Source organism: Lissotriton helveticus, chromosome 5_1 (assembly GCF_964261635.1).
Source record: "Lissotriton helveticus chromosome 5_1, aLisHel1.1, whole genome shotgun sequence".
NCBI classification, from domain to species: Eukaryota; Metazoa; Chordata; class Amphibia; order Caudata; family Salamandridae; genus Lissotriton; species Lissotriton helveticus.
In genome coordinates, this window is record NC_136065.1 from 732,753,463 (window position 1) to 732,773,204 (window position 19,742).

The following is a 19,742-nucleotide window of genomic DNA, read 5'->3' on the forward strand; positions in this document are numbered from 1 at the left end:
CACGCTGACAAGCCATTAAATTAATTAGATGTGAATCCAAAACACTATCTTTCTGTTGCACTTCATCCATAAATTCCTTTGCTGAAATATTATGCAGATGAACTCCACTTTTTAAGTTTGGTTTACTGCATAAGAGAGACCAGATAAGTCACTCTCAAACAGAAGATGAAACAAATATGGAATGCATTGGCGAAACCTCGGATCTTCTGCATATAATCTTGTTGTCCGGTATTCAGATGCAGGAATCTGCATAGGTCGATCATCATATCGTGTACCTTCACCTGTAGGGAATAACTGTGGGAAACAACGACCTTCCAAACTTTCTTCCCACACACTAATAGGATTTCCTTTCGCCTTTTTCATCTGAAATAATTCAATAGCATTCCCTATTGCTTCTTTGGAATGCAGTGGATGAACACTGTAATGTTCATAAATTTCTTCACTTCTGGATAGGTCAACTTTTTCAATTTGTCCAATAGACAAATCACTCTCCTCTTCTTCACTTACATCTTCTTCTTCTACGTATACATCTTTATAGTACTTATTGTTTTGAACTAAATACAACGTTGCCTTTTTGACTTTTCTAACATCCACTAAATCTTGCCAGATTTTCTTACTCTTTGTAGGTACACCATTAACTAGAATAACTAGAGGTTCCTCTTCTACATTTTCAACACCAATTGTTTCCATATTTTTTTTTTAAATCAAGTGGCAAATATACAACTCTACCCTTTAATCCTCTTTGTAAATCTGAAGGATTTAATTTACCAGTCTTAGGCTCCATACGAACAATAGCCTGAAAAGGATGTACACATTGGATCAGAATAGTCTCATAAGTATTTAAATCCATCAATTCTGATGGAATATTTATCAACTCTAGATTATTATGAACAGCTCTAGCAGGCATTTTATTTTCATTTAATTTATTATAACAATATTTACAAATACGTTGCTCAAAACCCAAATCAAAATAATTTTCCACCAACAAATAAGTTGCAAAATCTTTCCATTGACCATTATTTTCATCTTCACTTTTTAAATATAAATCAACTAACCTAGTTTGACTTTTGTAATGAATGCGTCGACAACAGACACAAGAAAAATTTGGTTTCTCACCTGCAATTACCTTAAACTTTATTATTTCCTGTTCAAAATTTTCAATATTAACATGTCCAACATTTTCTAACACATTTCCTTCTATAATTATATCAGTTTCTGCATTATCTTCCTCTGGACCAAAATAACTTACCTCAATTTCTGCACAAATCTTCTTAACATCTAATTCACATCCATGCAAAAGAGCACTATTTAACTGTTTAAGTTTAAGTGCTGGACTTTTTGCATAATACAACTTTCTCACTAATTTTCTCATTTTAGTATGATGCACTGCTAACATCCTGAAGTGATGAAACACACTCTGGCATATTTTTTTAGAAAGACAAGCCAGAGAATGACCTTGCAGACCTATTTTTTCTCGCACTCTGCAATGATCTAATTCTTGCAACATAACAATTTTTTTTCTAAGACTTTCTTTAGTGTACTTACGTAAGAAATTGCGAAAGAAATCAATTGAATCCTGTCGTACACTACAAATGCTACTACAATTCCAACTGTAAACAGGAACATTAGGACGTCCCCCTGAAGCTTCTCCAGCCATCACCTCTTCTGCATTTCTAACCACAATTTTCTCTTTCTCAATTGCACATCCCTCCTTCACCTCATATCCTCGACCACTGGTGTCAACTGCATGCAACAAATCGTTACTTTGAAAGTAACTCTCTTCATTAAAAAATGGTTCAGAAGTTGAAGTATGCATCCACTTCCCAGAAAACACTTTACAAAAATTACTCCTATTTATGTGTCTCTTCCATTTACTTTTAGCTTTTAAAACTCGTATTGCCTTATTTAGCGTATTTATTCTATTAGGTACTAAAATAAATAATTTTCTTTTTGTCTCAAACGCGCGCTCAACAATACCCTCTATATATTGTTTCTTCTTAAGAAAATCAGATCTTCTTTTAGAAACTTTCTCCTTTTGTAATAAATTTGAAACTACTCTTTTGTAAAACATACGCTTCCTGATTTGGCTAAATTGATTCATCCGAGTTTTACTATACAGATTTTCCTGTCTGCTGATTCCAGAAACATTTTTATCTTTGGTTCCATGTCTCCTTCTCGATACTGGTATACTTTTTTCCTTGTCGACTTCAATACTAAAATTTTTCCTTCCACATATTGCTCTCAAAAACTTTTTGGTTTGCTTACCAGAAGCACTCTTCTTTTTATCCGTCCTATGTTCTTTTGATACTTCTTCAATTACTTTCTTCTTCGAATTGTAAGTCCGTTTATAGAGCTTTCTTTTTTCAGTTCTGGTCGGTATCTTAATTTAAGATTTTGATGAAATTCTCAATCTGTAAAACACAAACATAACAAATATTATAGTAGACTACTAGACTATAACGTACAAATTTAAACCACAGATTCATTTTCTAAGTAGAATAAAGAAAATAACAGAAAGTCTCTGAACAGAGTAGGAAATCCTGTAGTAAATGTTGGTTCTTAATTTTATCACACTCCATATCTGTTTTAACATTATAGACAGTTTTTAATTCTAATTTTTAAAGCATACAAACAGTACACTTTTTTCAAGAACTATGGGTCATCGTAGATGTTTTAACCTTTTTTACTACAATCTCTTTTACACTTCATGAGAACATGTCTTATCACTCTCATAAAGCACATCATCGATGAATAGGACAAGAAAACTGTCTTCAAGAATGCTTTACTATCCCAAAAAATTTTATTCATTGAAAAGTTCATAATCTAGTAGAACTTCCAGCATTATATCATCATTAACTTCTTCAAGTCCAAAGTCCTCATCTCCTTCTACCATCTCTAAGTAAGCTGAGTCTAAAGACATGCCCATAAAATCATTATTTTCATCTATTTCCTCTTCAAAGACTGCATCTAAGATTTCCTCCATCACTTCGTTAATGATTTCAAAATGAATTTGTTTCTCTTCTGAGGAATTCTCCATAACTAGACTCAGTTTATTCTTCTGTATCCTTTAAAAAAAATATACAGACTAAATTATATCTTTTTTCATAAATGTATAACTTAAAAGTACCTTTACTAATTTTTAAACTACATATATTTTTATAATTTCTAACTTATTAACTGTATATATATATATTAAGATACCACGTTCCGCTTGTTTTGAAAAGAAATTGGCAATATAACCCTAAACATTAACACTGATCTTTTTTTTCCATTAAATAATTACTATTCTTAAAAGACATTTTAAATTTCTTTTTAGATTTTCTAGATATCACAAATATTGATTAACTGTAGAATTAATTTTTAGAGACCCATTTTTTCAGTTCACCAGTACAAAGAGCTATGTAAACTATATGCACTCTGAAGAGAAGGCTCACACTATACAAACCATAGCATTCACTTAACAGATTACTACTTTCCACAGAGACAGTTCCTTTTATGTTTCAACAGCATACTCACCATGTATATGTCATAGCATATACAAAATGTCATACTAAGCATGAAGAACAACCTCATAATAAACCTCTGCATGAATATGTAAAACAATACCTATACATAGTATAATCACAGATATGCAGGAAAGATACCCATCACACCTAGAACCATATCATAATACCTCTCTGTAAATAAAGGAGAAAGACTGCCAAACATAATGCAACAAGATTTCAAAAATCATGAGCACTTCACAAGATTTAAGTAATGGAAACATGAAAGAATTATACCCCAATGATCCATAAATCTGAACTCCATCAAAAACAACACATGCACCAAGCCCATTAAAAGATAATTTCAACTGTCAGTGGAGAATATCTCAAAATACATATCTAGTATAAGCAGATACAACCCATGTGAATAATTCAAAATAAAATCATATTTCAAAATGAAATTTTACAAACATTTAAAAAGTCTTCTTCATTATTTTCATGTGCACCCAAAAAAATTGCCTATGCAAAAATACCAACTCACCTGAAAAAAAGAATATAATTCCTCAAATTGTGTAATTCAGAAGGCAGGTTGTTGCTTTTCACCACCAAACACTGTAAAATAGAAAATAATAAAATTTAATTAACTTATTACAGACTTATTTCTTACACAACATAGAGCCATTATAGCAAAGAACAAGCATAACAGATAAATTCCCCAAGATTCTCTATCATTACAATAAGATACAAAATGTCTCATTTATGAAACCATTGCGCCACAGTATGTCACTTTTTCCCATGTTAAAACTGATGCACCAGCGACACAAGGCCTTCATAACTAAAAGCCCATGTGACGGAGAACAAGTGCATAGACAGAAAATACAGGGCCAACCTTGGGCATATGCAAGCAGTACACCTGCACAGGACCACCAAACCCCAGGAGCCACCATATTAATATATATCCTTAATATAATAATCCTCTAAGGATGCATACATATTTGCGTAGCGGCCCATAGCAGGAATTTCGCGTGCTCTGGCTCTGTTCCACTTCCAAACACCTTGATCCACCCCCCCCCTATTCAGTGGGCTGCACGCTCCGGCCCGCCCAAACCCCCTGTTACAGAGCCCCCTACCTACGCTCCCTGCCCAGGGCTGCCATGACCCTATACCCGCCCCTGGAAAATGTATAAGACACAGCAACAGTAAAAATCAAAGAATAGGCAACATGCAAAAAAACTGCACAGTAGATAAAGAAACATATGTTTAAGATAACCCCATTGAAAAACATGTAGTAATTTTTTTAATCTGCCATGCATCTAGCCCTCCAGGACCGCTTTGGAAACTCCTGCTTTAAACCTTTACATTCCATTTTCACCACACACACGTTTTGTAAAAACCCATGTAACGGACAACAACTGCATACACAGAAAATGCAGAGCTGGCCTTAGGCATATGCAAGCTGTACACCTGTACTGGATCACCAAACCCCAGGGGCCACCATGCCAATATATATCCTTAATATAATATTTCTCTGACAATAGATACATGTTTCTGAGATGGCCCATGCCAACAATTACGCATCCTCTGGCTCTGTTCCACTTCCAAACACCCTCACCCCTCCCCCCTCTTCACTGGGCTCCGCACTCCGCCCCACCCGGACCCCCTGTTACAGGGCCCCCTACCTACGCTCCCTGCCCACGGCCACCATGACCCTAGATCCGCCCCTTGAAAATGTATAAGACACAGCAATAGTAAAACTCAAACAATAAGCAACATGCTGAAAAACTACACAGTAGATAATGAAACATATTTTTTAGATAACTCAATTGAAAAACATGTAGTAATTTTTTTAATCTACCATACATCTGGCCCTCCACGACCGCTTTGGAAACTCCTGCTTTAAACCTTTACATTTGATTTTTAAACCATACACACGTTTTTTTTCAAAGCTGCATATTAAACGCCTAAACATGTATTTAGTCGTCCACATGCAGGCACTTTCAATTACATGACTTATTTAAGTGGAATCCCTGTAATGTTGCATATCTTTCCAAAAATACACCAGTGCCTGTTATTATAACGATTTTTTTTCATTCTTCATCAGTGATATTATTTTTTACATATAATGAAAATCACTATGACTTTTTAAACGACAAAGCTTACGTGGTAAAAATCACTCTGCATTTGCTTCCCTTTAAGAATGTAGTTTATCTACCCCACGCATGTGAACCTTGATGTTTCCATCTGGCAGCGAATTCCGGCCTTGATTCACAAGACATGAACAACAGCCTTATTGTCACAAAAAGAAGTTAGCGTAGCATCTGTTCGCGAACATATCTTTCACTTAGCTAATATTCACAGACAACACCATTCCTTATAAAAGAGTGGCCTTCCTTTACAATTTACTGAGGTGACTCCCTTAATTTTAAACGCATCCTCCACTTCAAGACAGGCTATTTTTTTTATAACTACTAAGCAATGGTTTAGTGACCGGACTGCCAAAAATTATATCAAGTCATTCTGCTACTCTTCACTCCATGCTCTGCGACCTATTTCTGTGGACTTCCTGTTGAACTGCCAGTGCTGCGACGTTTGTGTTCCCATCTCGTTTATTTCAAAATGGATGTCCCTCCTGTCTTCGCAAACAAGCCGGAACACTTAGAACTATTTCGCCAGAAGATGCTTGACTACTACGGCATCTTAGCACTTTGAATACTTCATATCGATTATCATTTCGATATTCCTATTTCACCTGTGTACAGCCTGTATTTCATTGCCTGAGCTGTGATTTCATGTGGGCCCTGGACTTATGTCTCTGCAACTTGGTACCTCCTGAAGTGAAATACAATCATCTCATGAATCCGTTAATTGATCATGAACAGCTATGTTGCAACGGAGGGATTATGGCCTTTGCAGCGATACAAGGAGTTCTAGGTCATTGGAATATATTTGCAGCGGCGCAAGATTTCCTGACAGACAGCTACATTGAAAACCCACTGAGCTGTCCTCTGATGGTACTAGAGGCTCCGATAATAACAGATCATGAATGCTGCTTTCCTCTTTTCAATTGGATGGCTGACATGTTTTCGGATCATAACAGTGACTTCCTGTTAGAAGCACTTGCTGCCTACTTTGCCTGTACAATACTTGGATGACTGTTATGCAAGCCATTGACGTCCACATTTCGTTTTGCCTCCCTATCTTTTTCACGTTTTCTTGGATATTTTCTTAACATGAACAGACCTATTGGCTTTACTAACAGTGGACATTATGATTTCCCGCTGGTTAAATTTTGATCTTTTCTGTGGACTAAATTTTTTTTCTTCAGCTACTCGATTTTGAACTTTATTTTTTATTAAAGTCTAATCTCAACAATTCTATTGTATATCTTATCTTATGTTCTTTCAAACGTACTCGAAGCAAAACTCGGTAATATATGCTACATGTACCCTAATTAATGTGTAAATATAGATTGAGTTTTTTATAACTGTAAACGCCATTTCACATTTGAACTGCTTATTTCCGCCTCACACACCTCTGCTCCTTTAATTTTCCTTAAAATAAAATATTTTTTGATACATAAGAGAAAAATATGTTCTTTCAATAATATTTCCATTGTTTTTCGTACTGTACTTCAAATGCAATACTGCAACCTTCAAAAGATATCTCAATACAGTAGTTCTTCTCAACACTGATTTGCGAACGATCCAACACATTACATACATGCACCTCTCGCCATTTTGTCGATTTTGGTGCGTTTTTTTCCCTTACACAATAGCATAACAGAAACGTGATAGTGCTTCGCATGCAGAGAGCTCATTGATAAAGACATATTGTCTAACCACCAGCATTTTCATGTATCGTTCCTAAACTGAAAGGCCAGAGACCTTCTTCCATTTATTAACATATAATGAGCCTTATTTATGAAGGCCTTGCGCCGCCGGTGTGTCACTTTTTCCCATGTTAAAAGTGACGCACCGACGGCGCAAGGCCTTCATAAATCTGCCCCAATATACTTCCTCATAAGAGTGTATAATTAATTTTGCTAAACCATATTCATTTTTCATCAACTATACCGTTTGTATTTTATGTACTAGTGGCTATACCGATTACTTTGTTTTTTGCAATGTCTGTACTCGTATTAGATAAGAAACTTGCCTTGAAAACAGTGCATTTCTGAATAAACATTTCAAATATACACGTTCTCTCTTTTAATCCATAATCTCAACTAAAATGATTGTATATTGAAACAGTATTCATGTGTTCCACGTAACTTCAGCTGTACTAACTTAATATTTTCTTTTGTCGACCTGATTTACTCATACTAGAACCCACAGGCCTATAACAGCCCGTGAACACTTTCTTCGTAGGTCGCGCACCATCAGACAGTTGTACCTCTGTAAAAAAATAATTTATTACTCTTAGCAAGCACTACCGCAGTTCCGCTTCTCTCAGTGTTAATCACTGCTCCCACGCTTCTACAGACCAGACGCTATGTCGTATTTCACTCCTTATCACGCTTTAATCTCCACAAACACTTCTCCGCCAGCCACCAGAGAACAGAGTGCAGATGCAGAGGCACTAAGTAGTGAAATACAACATACCCTCTGCTCTATGGAAACAACCGAGCGGTAATTGTGAAAGAAAACATTCACTAGTGCTTCAAAAAAGCATTTCAATTATATAAATAGTTTTTTCAAAACGTTCCAACTACTTTGATGAGACTATCCGTGTGTGCCTCCACAGCGAAGTTCCTCAACCCGGACTGAAGGCGGACACAGACAGACACACACACTATAAGATAACACAGGGCAACGGAGACGGAAAACAGAAGGGAGATGAAGATGCAGTCAAACAGCAGGAGTGAGAGAGATATTTTTATACTCCGTTTGGTACCTCAATTTACGAACACATTTACTGCACAAATCTGTCTACAACCTCATGGTCAGAACTTTTCATTTTATTTTACTCGACCACCTCCCCCTCTCACCCCAGCAGTGCAAGCCGCGGCCACAAACTACAATGTAATTTTGTCGTCTGTCAGAAAGTTTAAGAATTCATTAAGCATTACCACTTTTTCAAGACGATATCACATGTAATGTACCAACTTTTCATTTTATTTTACTCGACCACCTGCCCTTCTCACCCTACGCCCACCATCGCAGGCCGCGGCCACAAACCGCACTATAATTTTGTCGTCTGACACAAATGTCGTATTTCACTCCTTATCACGCTTTAATCTCCACAATAACAAACACTTCTCCGCCAGCCACCAGAGAACAGAGTGCAGATGCAGAGGCACTAAGTAGTGAAATACAACATACCCTCTGCTCTATGGAAACAACCGAGCGGTAATTGTGAAAGAAAACATTCACTAGCACTTCAAAAAAGCATTTCAATTATATAAATAGTTTTTTCAAAACGTTCCAACTACTTTGATGAGACTATCTGTGTGTGCCTCCACAGCAAAGTTCCTCAACCCGGACTGAAGGCAGACACAGACAGACACACACACAATAAGATAACACAGGGCAACGGAGACGGAAAACAGAAGGGAGATGAAGATGCAGTCAAACAGCAGGAGTGAGAGAGATATTTTTATACTCCGTTTGGTACCTCAATTTACGAACACATTTACTGCACAAATCTGTCTACAACCTCATGGTCAGAACTTTTCATTTTATTTTACTCGACCACCTCCCCCTCTCACCCCAGCAGTGCAAGCCGCGGCCACAAACTACAATGTAATTTTGTCGTCTGTCAGAAAGTTTAAGAATTCATTAAGCATTACCACTTTTTCAAGACGATATCACATGTAATGTACCAACTTTTCATTTTATTTTACTCGACCACCTGCCCTTCTCACCCTACGCCCACCATCGCAGGCCGCGGCCACAAACCGCACTATAATTTTGTCGTCTGACACAAATGTCGTATTTCACTCCTTATCACGCTTTAATCTCCACAATAACAAACACTTCTCCGCCAGCCACCAGAGAACAGAGTGCAGATGCAGAGGCACTAAGTAGTGAAATACAACATACCCTCTGCTCTATGGAAACAACCGAGCGGTAATTGTGAAAGAAAACATTCACTAGCGCTTCAAAAAAGCATTTCAATTATATAAATAGTTTTTTCAAAACGTTCCAACTACTTTGATGAGACTATCTGTGTGTGCCTCCACAGCAAAGTTCCTCAACCCGGACTGAAGGCAGACACAGACAGACACACACACAATAAGATAACACAGGGCAACGGAGACGGAAAACAGAAGGGAGATGAAGATGCAGTCAAACAGCAGGAGTGAGAGAGATATTTTTATACTCCGTTTGGTACCTCAATTTACGAACACATTTACTGCACAAATCTGTCTACAACCTCATGGTCAGAACTTTTCATTTTATTTTACTCGACCACCTCCCCCTCTCAGCCCAGCAGTGCAAGCCGCGGCCACAAACTACAATGTAATTTTGTCGTCTGTCAGAAAGTTTAAGAATTCATTAAGCATTACCACTTTTTCAAGACGATATCACATGTAATGTACCAACTTTTCATTTTATTTTACTCGACCACCTGCCCTTCTCACCCTACGGCAACCATCGCAGGCCGCGGCCACAAACCGCACTATAATTTTGTCGTCTGACACAAACTTTAAGAATTCATTAAACATTACCACTTTTTCAACACGGTATCACATGTAATATACCAACTTTTCATTTTATTTCACTCAACCACCTGCCCCTCTCACCCTACACCCACCAATGCAGGCCGCGTCCAGAAACCGCACTCTAATTTTGTCGTGTGACAGAAAGTTTACGAATTCATTAACCATTAACATTTTTTCACGACGGTATCACATGTAATTTACCATTTCTCTCTCTATCTGCATTATCTGTCTCTCTGCTAATATCATTTTTTCACTTCATAAACAACTTCTCTCATTATATATAAAGGCTTCAAAATCACACAAATTATTACTCTTTATATTAAACATATTTTAAACTTCATATTTCACATTTAAATTAAAAATAGTTTTAGAAATACAACACATTATGACAGCCAAAAATGAGTTTAGTTTCAAACTATGAGGAAAATCAATCATTGTTTGTGAGTAAACCATATTTTACGGTACATGACAAAACAAACAGTTACAGACTTACCTTTACCAATGCTTTGTACGATGTACAACAGTGACAGTCACAAAATAGATATTCGTTTGAAGGAAGTCTCAATTATGCTGCTATCACTGCAACCAAAATTCAATGGCACAGATATCCAGTCAATACAGACTCATATATGTCTCTTCAGCCAATCATATTTCCTCCCGCAAAATTTTGTATTCAAATTTACATTTCAGTTGGTTGTCCCTCACAATATTTTCAATGTCACATAAAAGTCACCCATCACCCACTGCCATCTCTGGCTGTTTCCATGGTAACACCTCATTCTGCACCTGGCTGAAGGCACAGGTCAAAAGTTCATATCTCAACGTTCTACAGCAAACTAACAACACTGTTTTCCCTCCAGAAACACCTGCCTATCCACAGCTCTGTTACATGTCATTTTTTTCACACCCAATACTACTTTTTCTTTTACATAACATTAACATGCAACGTAGTCTTCAATCTTCACGTATTACAATCAACCAATCATTTTTCGTTTTTCAACCACACCAAGCTTCATCCATTTTTTTTATCCTGACTTTCAGCTTCTAACTACCATTCCACTTCCAGAACCCATCGGAGTACGAGTGCATCTGCCTTGAAAATGAAGGTTTGGCTTTTAGGACACAGCTATATTCACTGGAGTGGAAAATATGCAGCAAGCAGACGAATTTCCAACCTTGATTTACCAAATGTGCAGATAACGTGGATTGGGCAAAGAGGATTAAAATGTCACCAATTAATACCATTGGTGAAAACTTTTATGCATCTCCCAGAACCAGACCTTATAATTGTGCACTGTGGTGGGAACGATCTAGGCACATTGACTGGGGTAGGTCTGGAAATGCTTCTAAAAGACACCTTTCGACAATTGATGACACTTTTTCCTCGAACTGCCTTGGTATATTCCAATATATGCCAAAGACAGAAATGGAATTGGTTCAATCAACATTGTGCGCAAATTGAGAAAGCAAGGAGACATGTTAATAAATCTGTTTCTGCTTTCCTCAGAGATTATAGCATGGGTTCTATTTACCACAACAACTTGCGTTACCACATGCAAGACATCTATAGGACAGATGGTGTTCATTTCACGGATGAGGGAAACAAAATCTTCCTCTGAAACATCAGACTCTGCATCGGTACTTACTTATAAATGCAGAAAAAACTCAATTAACACAAGGGCTCTTTTCAGAGCCACCTTATATCAAAGCACTCAAACTTCTGATTTATCTCCATTTTCACACTCTTGTAAATAGGTGTGCGCGCCCGGGTGCGCGCACCCCGCAACTTTAAAAAAAAATATATATATATATATTTTCGCGTTTAAGGGCCTTACTGCACACCCTGAGAGAACCTACGCAGCAAAACAATCTCTACCTTCTCCCCTTTCCATGTTCCAACGGTTTAAAATGAGAATATATTTACTCGCAGTGACAAAATGGCGGTCAACACTTCCTGATTTCCTTCGAATCGAACGTTAACAGACGTCACGCAGCAAAAAAAATTCCGCTCGCGCGCAGCCGCTTGAGTGCGCGCACCCGTGCGCGCTTATAGATATATAATTGACTTTAACTTTAATTTTCTCAGCAACTACTGAACAGATTTACACCATTCCAAAAAAAGCGCAATCTGCGAGCCGGACTCTACAGTTTTGCCAAATTTCTTAGAAATCCATTCAGCCGTTCGACCTGTAGCCGTGTCTAAACGTCCTATGGAAAATAACATGGAGAAAACACGTTTTGGGACCCCCCTTTTATCTCAGCCCCCACTTCACCATTCCCCCCCAAACTGTCAGGGAAGGAGCGCAACGGACCGAGCCATCTTCTTTGAGAAATTCGCAAATATTCATCCACCAGGGCCAAAGTTAATCCAAATAGAATGTTGAGGATTTCCTATGGAAACTAGGTCCTAACTATAACTACCTACTGGCGACCGCCAGTAGGTAATATATATATATATATATATATATATATATATATATATATATATATATATATATATATATTCACTGAAAAAAACATAGGTTTCACACCAGTTATAGTTAGCTGGAAATTTTACTCGCATAAAACCAATGAAATTCCCACGTTATAGTTAGTTGAACTCACTATAACTTGCGCGTGCAATGCACTGCTGATGATGTCACATATTACATCACTCATGACATGGTCAGTGACATCACTCATGACATCACTGATGACACCATCCAGTGAATGTGTGTCTTTCTGAAAAATAAATATGTTTTATATGTGTATATGTAAAAGTTGATGGAAGAATAAATGTTTAAATAAGGGTTTAAAAAAATTGATTGGTTCACTGGCTTATTAAGTGTATCTTAGTGTATACATATATTAGTGAGTAATGTTTAAATATTTAAATATAAGGATTAGTGTTTCACTTTGTGTATAAGGGCTGCATGGGTCGGTGAGTAGCTACATGTGTATGTATATGGGTTATTAGATGTTTTTCTTAGTATCAGTATGAGTGTCTATATGTTTGGTGGGGGTATTACTTAGAACATAGATGCATGAGTGACTGACTCTCTGTTTGTATGTGTTTTGAAGACAGCATATGTGCAGGACTGTATGGGTGGAGAGTGTGTATATGTGTATGTTAGTGAGTGAATGACTGTCTCACTAGTGTCTTTATCAGTAACTACATATGTTTTAATCTAGTATATGTGAATATTGATGTATGTAAGTGAGTATATGTGAGAGTAAGGGATTGTAAGACTTCCTGTTTAAATAAGTATGTGTTTCTATAAGTGATTGTTTAAGAGAGTAAGTATGTGTAAGGTTTCTTAGAAGTAAGGTGGTAGTGTGTGTATAGCTGTATATGCAAATAAATGGATGTTCAATAGTCTATTTGCATGTGTGAGTATGTGTGAGAGTATCTTTTGGATGACTGTCGGTGTGTAACAGGATGTATAGGTGTATCACTACATATGATGACTGAGTATACGTATGAGTGATTATATAGAACTGTTGGTGAATGAGTGGATGTGTATATAGATGGTGGAATTATTGAATTGGTTGTTGTAACTGGTATGGGTATCTCCATTTTTTTGAAAATTTTAGTTTCTATTTTTGAATATGTGTTTTAAGGGTTACATTACAGTGAAAGGAGCTTTGTCACTGTATCACAAGGATGGTGTCATCAGTGATGTCATGAGTGATGTCACTGACCATGTCATGAGTGATGTAATATGTGACGTCATCAGCAGTGCATTGCACGCGCAAGTTATAGTGAGTCCAACTAACTATAACGTGGGAATTTCATTGGTTTTATGCGAGTAAAATTTCCAGCTAACTATAACTGGTGTGAAACCTATGTTTTTTTCAGTGAATTTAATAGGTTTTTTAAATGCTAATTCCTAACTATAACTGGTGTGAAACCTATGGTTTTTTCAGTGAATTTCATAGGTTTTTTAATAGCAAATCTCTATAGGTATGAAAAGTAATATTTTTTATAACAAATTTTATATTGTACAATTATGTAATATATATATATATTTTTTTTTGCCCTGGAGCGCTCCCGGGGCGCGTACTGGTGAACGCACGGGTAAGCGCAATGTTACGGCGCACCCCGGGGCGCGTACCGGTGAGCGTCCCGTTAGCGCTATTCTCGCGAACGAAAACAACATTGTGACGTTTTGCGTAACCGCGTGATGCGTCATATGACGCACTGCGTAAGCGCACCCGGAAGCACGCTAGCATATACGATTGCGCAATGTCCTGACGCGCTTACGCTACGCGCCCCGGGGCGCGTAGTGTAAGCGCGTCAGGTCATGTGATCTGAAAATAACACTTTTCATTGGTGCAGATCAGTTTTGGTTTCCAAATGATGAAAGTCTGGATCATGTGACTTGAAAATAACACTTTTCTTTGGTCCAGAACAGTTTGGTTTTCCAAATGATGAAAGCCCCCACCTTTTTTCCTTATTCTGACTTTGTCTTTTGACTGAGGAAGACCTGTTTGGAGTTCTGTCTCTAATCTTTTCTACTTTAAAATGGCTACAGTAGCAGCAGCAGCTGGAGCATCTGCCCCACCACCACCACCACCACCATCAAAAAGACCACCAGAAGATTACATTGGTGGTCAAGAGGAAGAGGAGGAGGATGATGAAGAGGAGGAACAGAGAAGGCATTTCCTGCCTGAAGATAAACAGCCCTACAAACCAAAAGAGCACTTTATATGGGAGTTCTACAAAATCCCAAGGGGTTTTAAAAAAGTCAACGCTGCAAAGGTGACTTGTCTGATTTGTGGTGCTGAGCTGTCCAGGGGGAACCCTAACAAAAAATATTCCTTCGGGAATCATACCATGATTCGCCACATGATGCGTTTGCATCCAAACAACTATTCTAATGCTGAGTTAAGGGACCTCTGAAGTAAGCTACCCCCATCAACATCCAGACCCTCAACATCCAAACAACCCACTCCATCGTGTCCGGGGGCAAGAGACACAATGCCTACCATTCAACCCAAGTTTGCCGATTTTAAAATCGTGTGCAAATATTGTGGAAAGACACTTTGCTATGGCGAGCAAAATATAGAACTTATCATCGTTGCTGGTGATAACCATAAGTGCCCAAAAAAACCCTAATTTTTCCTCACAGACACACCCCACACATCCCCCACACACACCTCCCCCCCACACATGGGGAAAACTCATACCTTTCTTTGCTGCTTCACTCAGTCCCTTTCAGTCACTCCTTCCTTTACTCTCTCTCTCTTTTCTCTCTGTCACTCCCCGACATTCTTGCTAAACTTCCCTCAGAATATTATATTTTGACAGCCAACCGCACATCCGGGAAGGCGGGAGGTGGCGTAGCAGCTATCATCCTCAAGTCCCTTCACTTCAGGGAATTACCCTCTCTGACCCTCCCGGACACGGAGAATCTGGTGATCAAGTTGGACACTGAAAGTGGGGCCCTTATCCTGGTCTTGATATATCGCCCCCCCCAATATATGGCCAACTATCCATCTCTTTTGGCAGAGCAGCTGGCCTCACATGTAGTCAGCTACTCTAAAACCATTCTAATTGGGGACTTAAACTATTGGTTCGATAGCATAGATACAGACGCTCAAGCTGCAGAATTAAGAGACCTGTTCACAGATCTTAATTTAACTCAGCATATCTATTCACCTACCCACCAAAAAGGTCATAGCCTTGACCAAATTTGGTCACACAACCTATCACTACCTAACCCTGTTATCAGTCCATGTGTTTGGTCAGACCACTTTGTCATTCAGTTCACGATAGAAATACAAGGGAATGTTAAGGCCAGATCACTCATGGGCAAAGAATTCCGTAAATGGAAATCTATGGATCTTCCTGGATTCATTGATGTATTAAGTAAATCCATACCTTTGCCACATGACGACCTGGACTATGGCGAAAAATTATTGTCAAACTGGCTACGCCACGCAGCTGACCTTTTTGCCCCCCTGGTACAGGTCTCTAGTATTAGAGGGAACGATGCCCATAAATGGTTCACCCAAGAACTGAGAACTCTTAAATTAGGGGTACGACAAAAGGAACGGAAGTGGAGAGTAAACTACTCCCCACAAGACAGAGAAGTGTACTGCGCTGCTAGGAAGGAGTTCCAAAAAATCTTGCACCAACACAAAACTAACTACTTTTCTCAGAAAATTTTAACCTCATCCAATAAAACTCAGATATATTTAACATAGTTAAGGAGCTTTGTGACGATGATAGGACAGCCCCTTCAATAGTCCCTACTCAGAAGCTGTGTGACTCTCTGAATGAATATTTCAGAGAGAAAATTGTCATGATAAAACGCAACATTGCGAGCTCCCCTACATCATCTCCTTTGGATGATATTTTTAATAACCCTGTCACGTTAGATGCCTTCCCGGCTATAGACTCTAAAACTTTTTCCGCACTCCTGGCACGTGTCAAGTCTGGTTCACCCGACGACATTTGTCCACCCCACATCTTTACAGAAATAGGGCAAACTATACCTCAAGGGATCCTTCCACTGCTAAATGATTCACTGGACCAGGGAAAGGTACCTGTAGGTTTTAAACATGCTCTACTTATTCCCTTGATCAAAAAACCTGGCCTGGACCCCCACGATCCATCAAATTACCGTCCAATATCCTTGTTACCATTTCTTTCAAAAATCCTGGAGGCACATGCTTCTAGCTGTCTCTCTAGCTTTGTTGAATCCACAGGATATTTGGAACCTAATCAAGCCGGGTTTCGACCAGGCCACTCTACCGAGATGGTGACACTGGCGGTCCAGGATGTACTTAGATGCAATGCGGACAAGGATATTCATCAAGCACTAGTACTTCTGGACCTGTCGGCCGCGTTCGACACGGTCGACCACACCATCTTGGTCGACCGTGTCGAGCAGGCGGGCCTCAGAGGCTCGGCCTTGGGATGGCTGAAATCCTTTATTTCGGACCGCACCCAGGCAGTGAGACTGGGAACTTTTACAGCCCCTAAAATTAAAAATGAATGCGGAGTCCCTCAGGGATCGTCCTTGTCCCCACTTTTATTTAATTTGTATCTACGGCCCCTGTTGTATTCGCGGAGAAAGTTTAAAGCTTAAATTTTTAACTACGCTGATGACTTGCAATTGATTTTCCGCCTGGATTCCCCTGGCGCTGCCACCGAATTTCGGGAGGCCATGGTTCACATCCAGAGATGGATGAGTCTTAATCATCTAAAACTAAACCCAGGCAAAACTAAATTGATTTTGCCTGGGAAGAGTGAACTTCACTGGGGGCCACATTTTTGGCCTCCAGAAATGGGAAATCCCCCGGCCAAGTCTCATACAGTGAAAAGCCTAGGGGTCACTTTTAATGAAGATCTCTCTCTTAAAAGTCAAGTAGGGACGGTGGTATCCTCAAGCTTTTTCCAACTCCGTAAGATCAGGAAAATTGCCCACCTGTTAACTTACTCTGCTCTGATCCAAGTTGTGATCGCTCTCGTGCTGTCCCGACTGGACTACTCCAATAGCTTGTATTTGGGTCTTCCAGTCGGGCAGCTCAAGAGACTACAGCTGGTTTAGAATCAAGCGGCCAGGCTGATTTGCAAGCTACCCAAGTGGCAGTCCATCAGGCCGGGTCTTGCTAGTCTCCACTGGTTGCCAGTAGCGCAGAGAGCAACCTTTAAAGCTGGCTGCATTATCTTTAGGGCTCTACAAGGTAAGGGCCCCGGATTTATTAGCAGCCTGCTTGTTAGGTATACCCCCTCACGTGCTCTTCGCTCGGGTCACAAGAGCTTGTTAGTTGTGCCTCGCATTAGGAAACAACGTCAGGGAGGCAGCTCTTTTCACTTTCTAGCTGCCTCCCTGTGGAACTCTCTGCCACTGACACTGAGACTCCATGAAGACATTCTGGCTTTTAGACAAGCCTTTAAAACTTTGCTTTTTAGGCAAGCTTATCCATAGTTAATTCTGTCTTTTCTTTTGTTGTGTTATGTTTCTGCAAATCTTCCAATAGCGCCATGAAGCCTACGGGCGTACGTGCGCTCAATAAATTTTATTTAACATAACATAACATAACATAACTCCCCATGTCTTACCCTTATTCACTTTTATCCACCCTCTTTCACCTCTCTTTACTTACACTCACTGCTCTTTTCTCACCCTCCCTCACCGTTGTTCATTTATTCCGGTTTCGTCACTACCCCTCATTCCCCATTCTTTACTGTCCTTCCTTTTACTTTCAACACCACCCACTCACATTCTACCAGTACCTCTGCTTTAGTTTTTTTCCTCTCTCTTCCCTTGTTTTGCTCCCTTATTCATTTTCCTTTTTTCACTTACACCCTATTACACCTTCTCTGTTTTTTACTATGTAATAAACAATCCCTCTGTGTTGCTATCTCTAGCTCTTTTTCTCTTAACATTACTCTTTCTGTGTTCTTCCCTCATGCTCACTCTTTATTTATTAATTTTTTCATTTTTTTTTGGGTGCGCGCCCCGGTGCGCGCCCCGGTGCACGTACCGGTACGCGTACCCTGCAGAAAAAAGATTGACAGAGATTCTTTAAAAATATAGGTTTATTTTTATAAATTAAAGGTAGTTCTAAAAAGAACTGTTTTTTTTTATTCTTTTTGTTGTTTTATATTTCTTTTATTGTTTTTTTTAACATTTTTTACTTTTTTTGGCTTTTCTGAACAGTTTTATATTTTTTTTGTATTTTTTATGGGGAGAAACAAAAAACAGGGAATTGTAAATGGCTCAACTGGAGCAAAGACCAAACAGGAAAAATTCGTTTTTTTTTGGGCACTTATGGTTATCACCAGCAACGATGATAAGTTCTATACTTTGCTCACCATAGCAAAGTGTCTTTCCACAATATTTGCACACGATTTTAAAATCGGCAAACTTGGGTTGAATGGTAGGCATTGTGTCTCTTGCCCCCGAACCCGATGGAGTGGGTTGTTTGGATGTTGAGGGTCTGGATGTTGATGGGGTAGCTTACTGCAGAGGTCCCTTAACTCTGCATTAGAATAGTTGTTTGGATGCAAACGCATCATGTGGCGAATCATGGTATGATTCCCGAAGGAATATTTTTTGTTAGGGTTCCCCCTGGACAGCTCAGCACCACAAATCAGACAAGTAACCTTTGCAGCGTTGACTTTTTTTAAAACCCCTTGGGATTTTGTAGAACTCCCATATAAAGTGCTCTTTTGGTTTGTAGGGCTGTTTATCTTCAGGCAGGAAATTGAATTGGTTGTTGTAACTGGTATGGGTATCTCCATTTTTTTGAAAATTTTAGTTTCTATTTTTGAATATGTGTTTTAAGGGTTACATTACAGTGAAAGGAGCTCTGTCACTGTATCACAAGGATGGTGTCATCAGTGATGTCATGAGTGATGTCCCTGACCATGTCATGAGTGATGTAATATGTGACGTCATCAGCAGTGCATTGCACGCGCAAGTTATAGTGAGTCCAACTAACTATAACGTGGGAATTTCATTGGTTTTATGCGAGTAAAATTTCCAGCTAACTATAACTGGTGTGAAACCTATAGTTTTTTCAGTGAATTTAATAGGTTTTTTAAATGCTAATTCCTAACTATAACTGGTGTGAAACCTATGTTTTTTTCAGTGAATATA

At 38.8% G+C, this 19,742-nt stretch overlaps 1 protein-coding gene across 1 annotated transcript in view; it reads left to right on the plus strand.

Moving 5' to 3' along the window:
• MYPN (myopalladin) overlaps window positions 1–19,742 on the plus strand; it is a 2,138,596-nt gene that overhangs the window by 479,581 nt on the left and 1,639,273 nt on the right. The window lies entirely within an intron of this gene.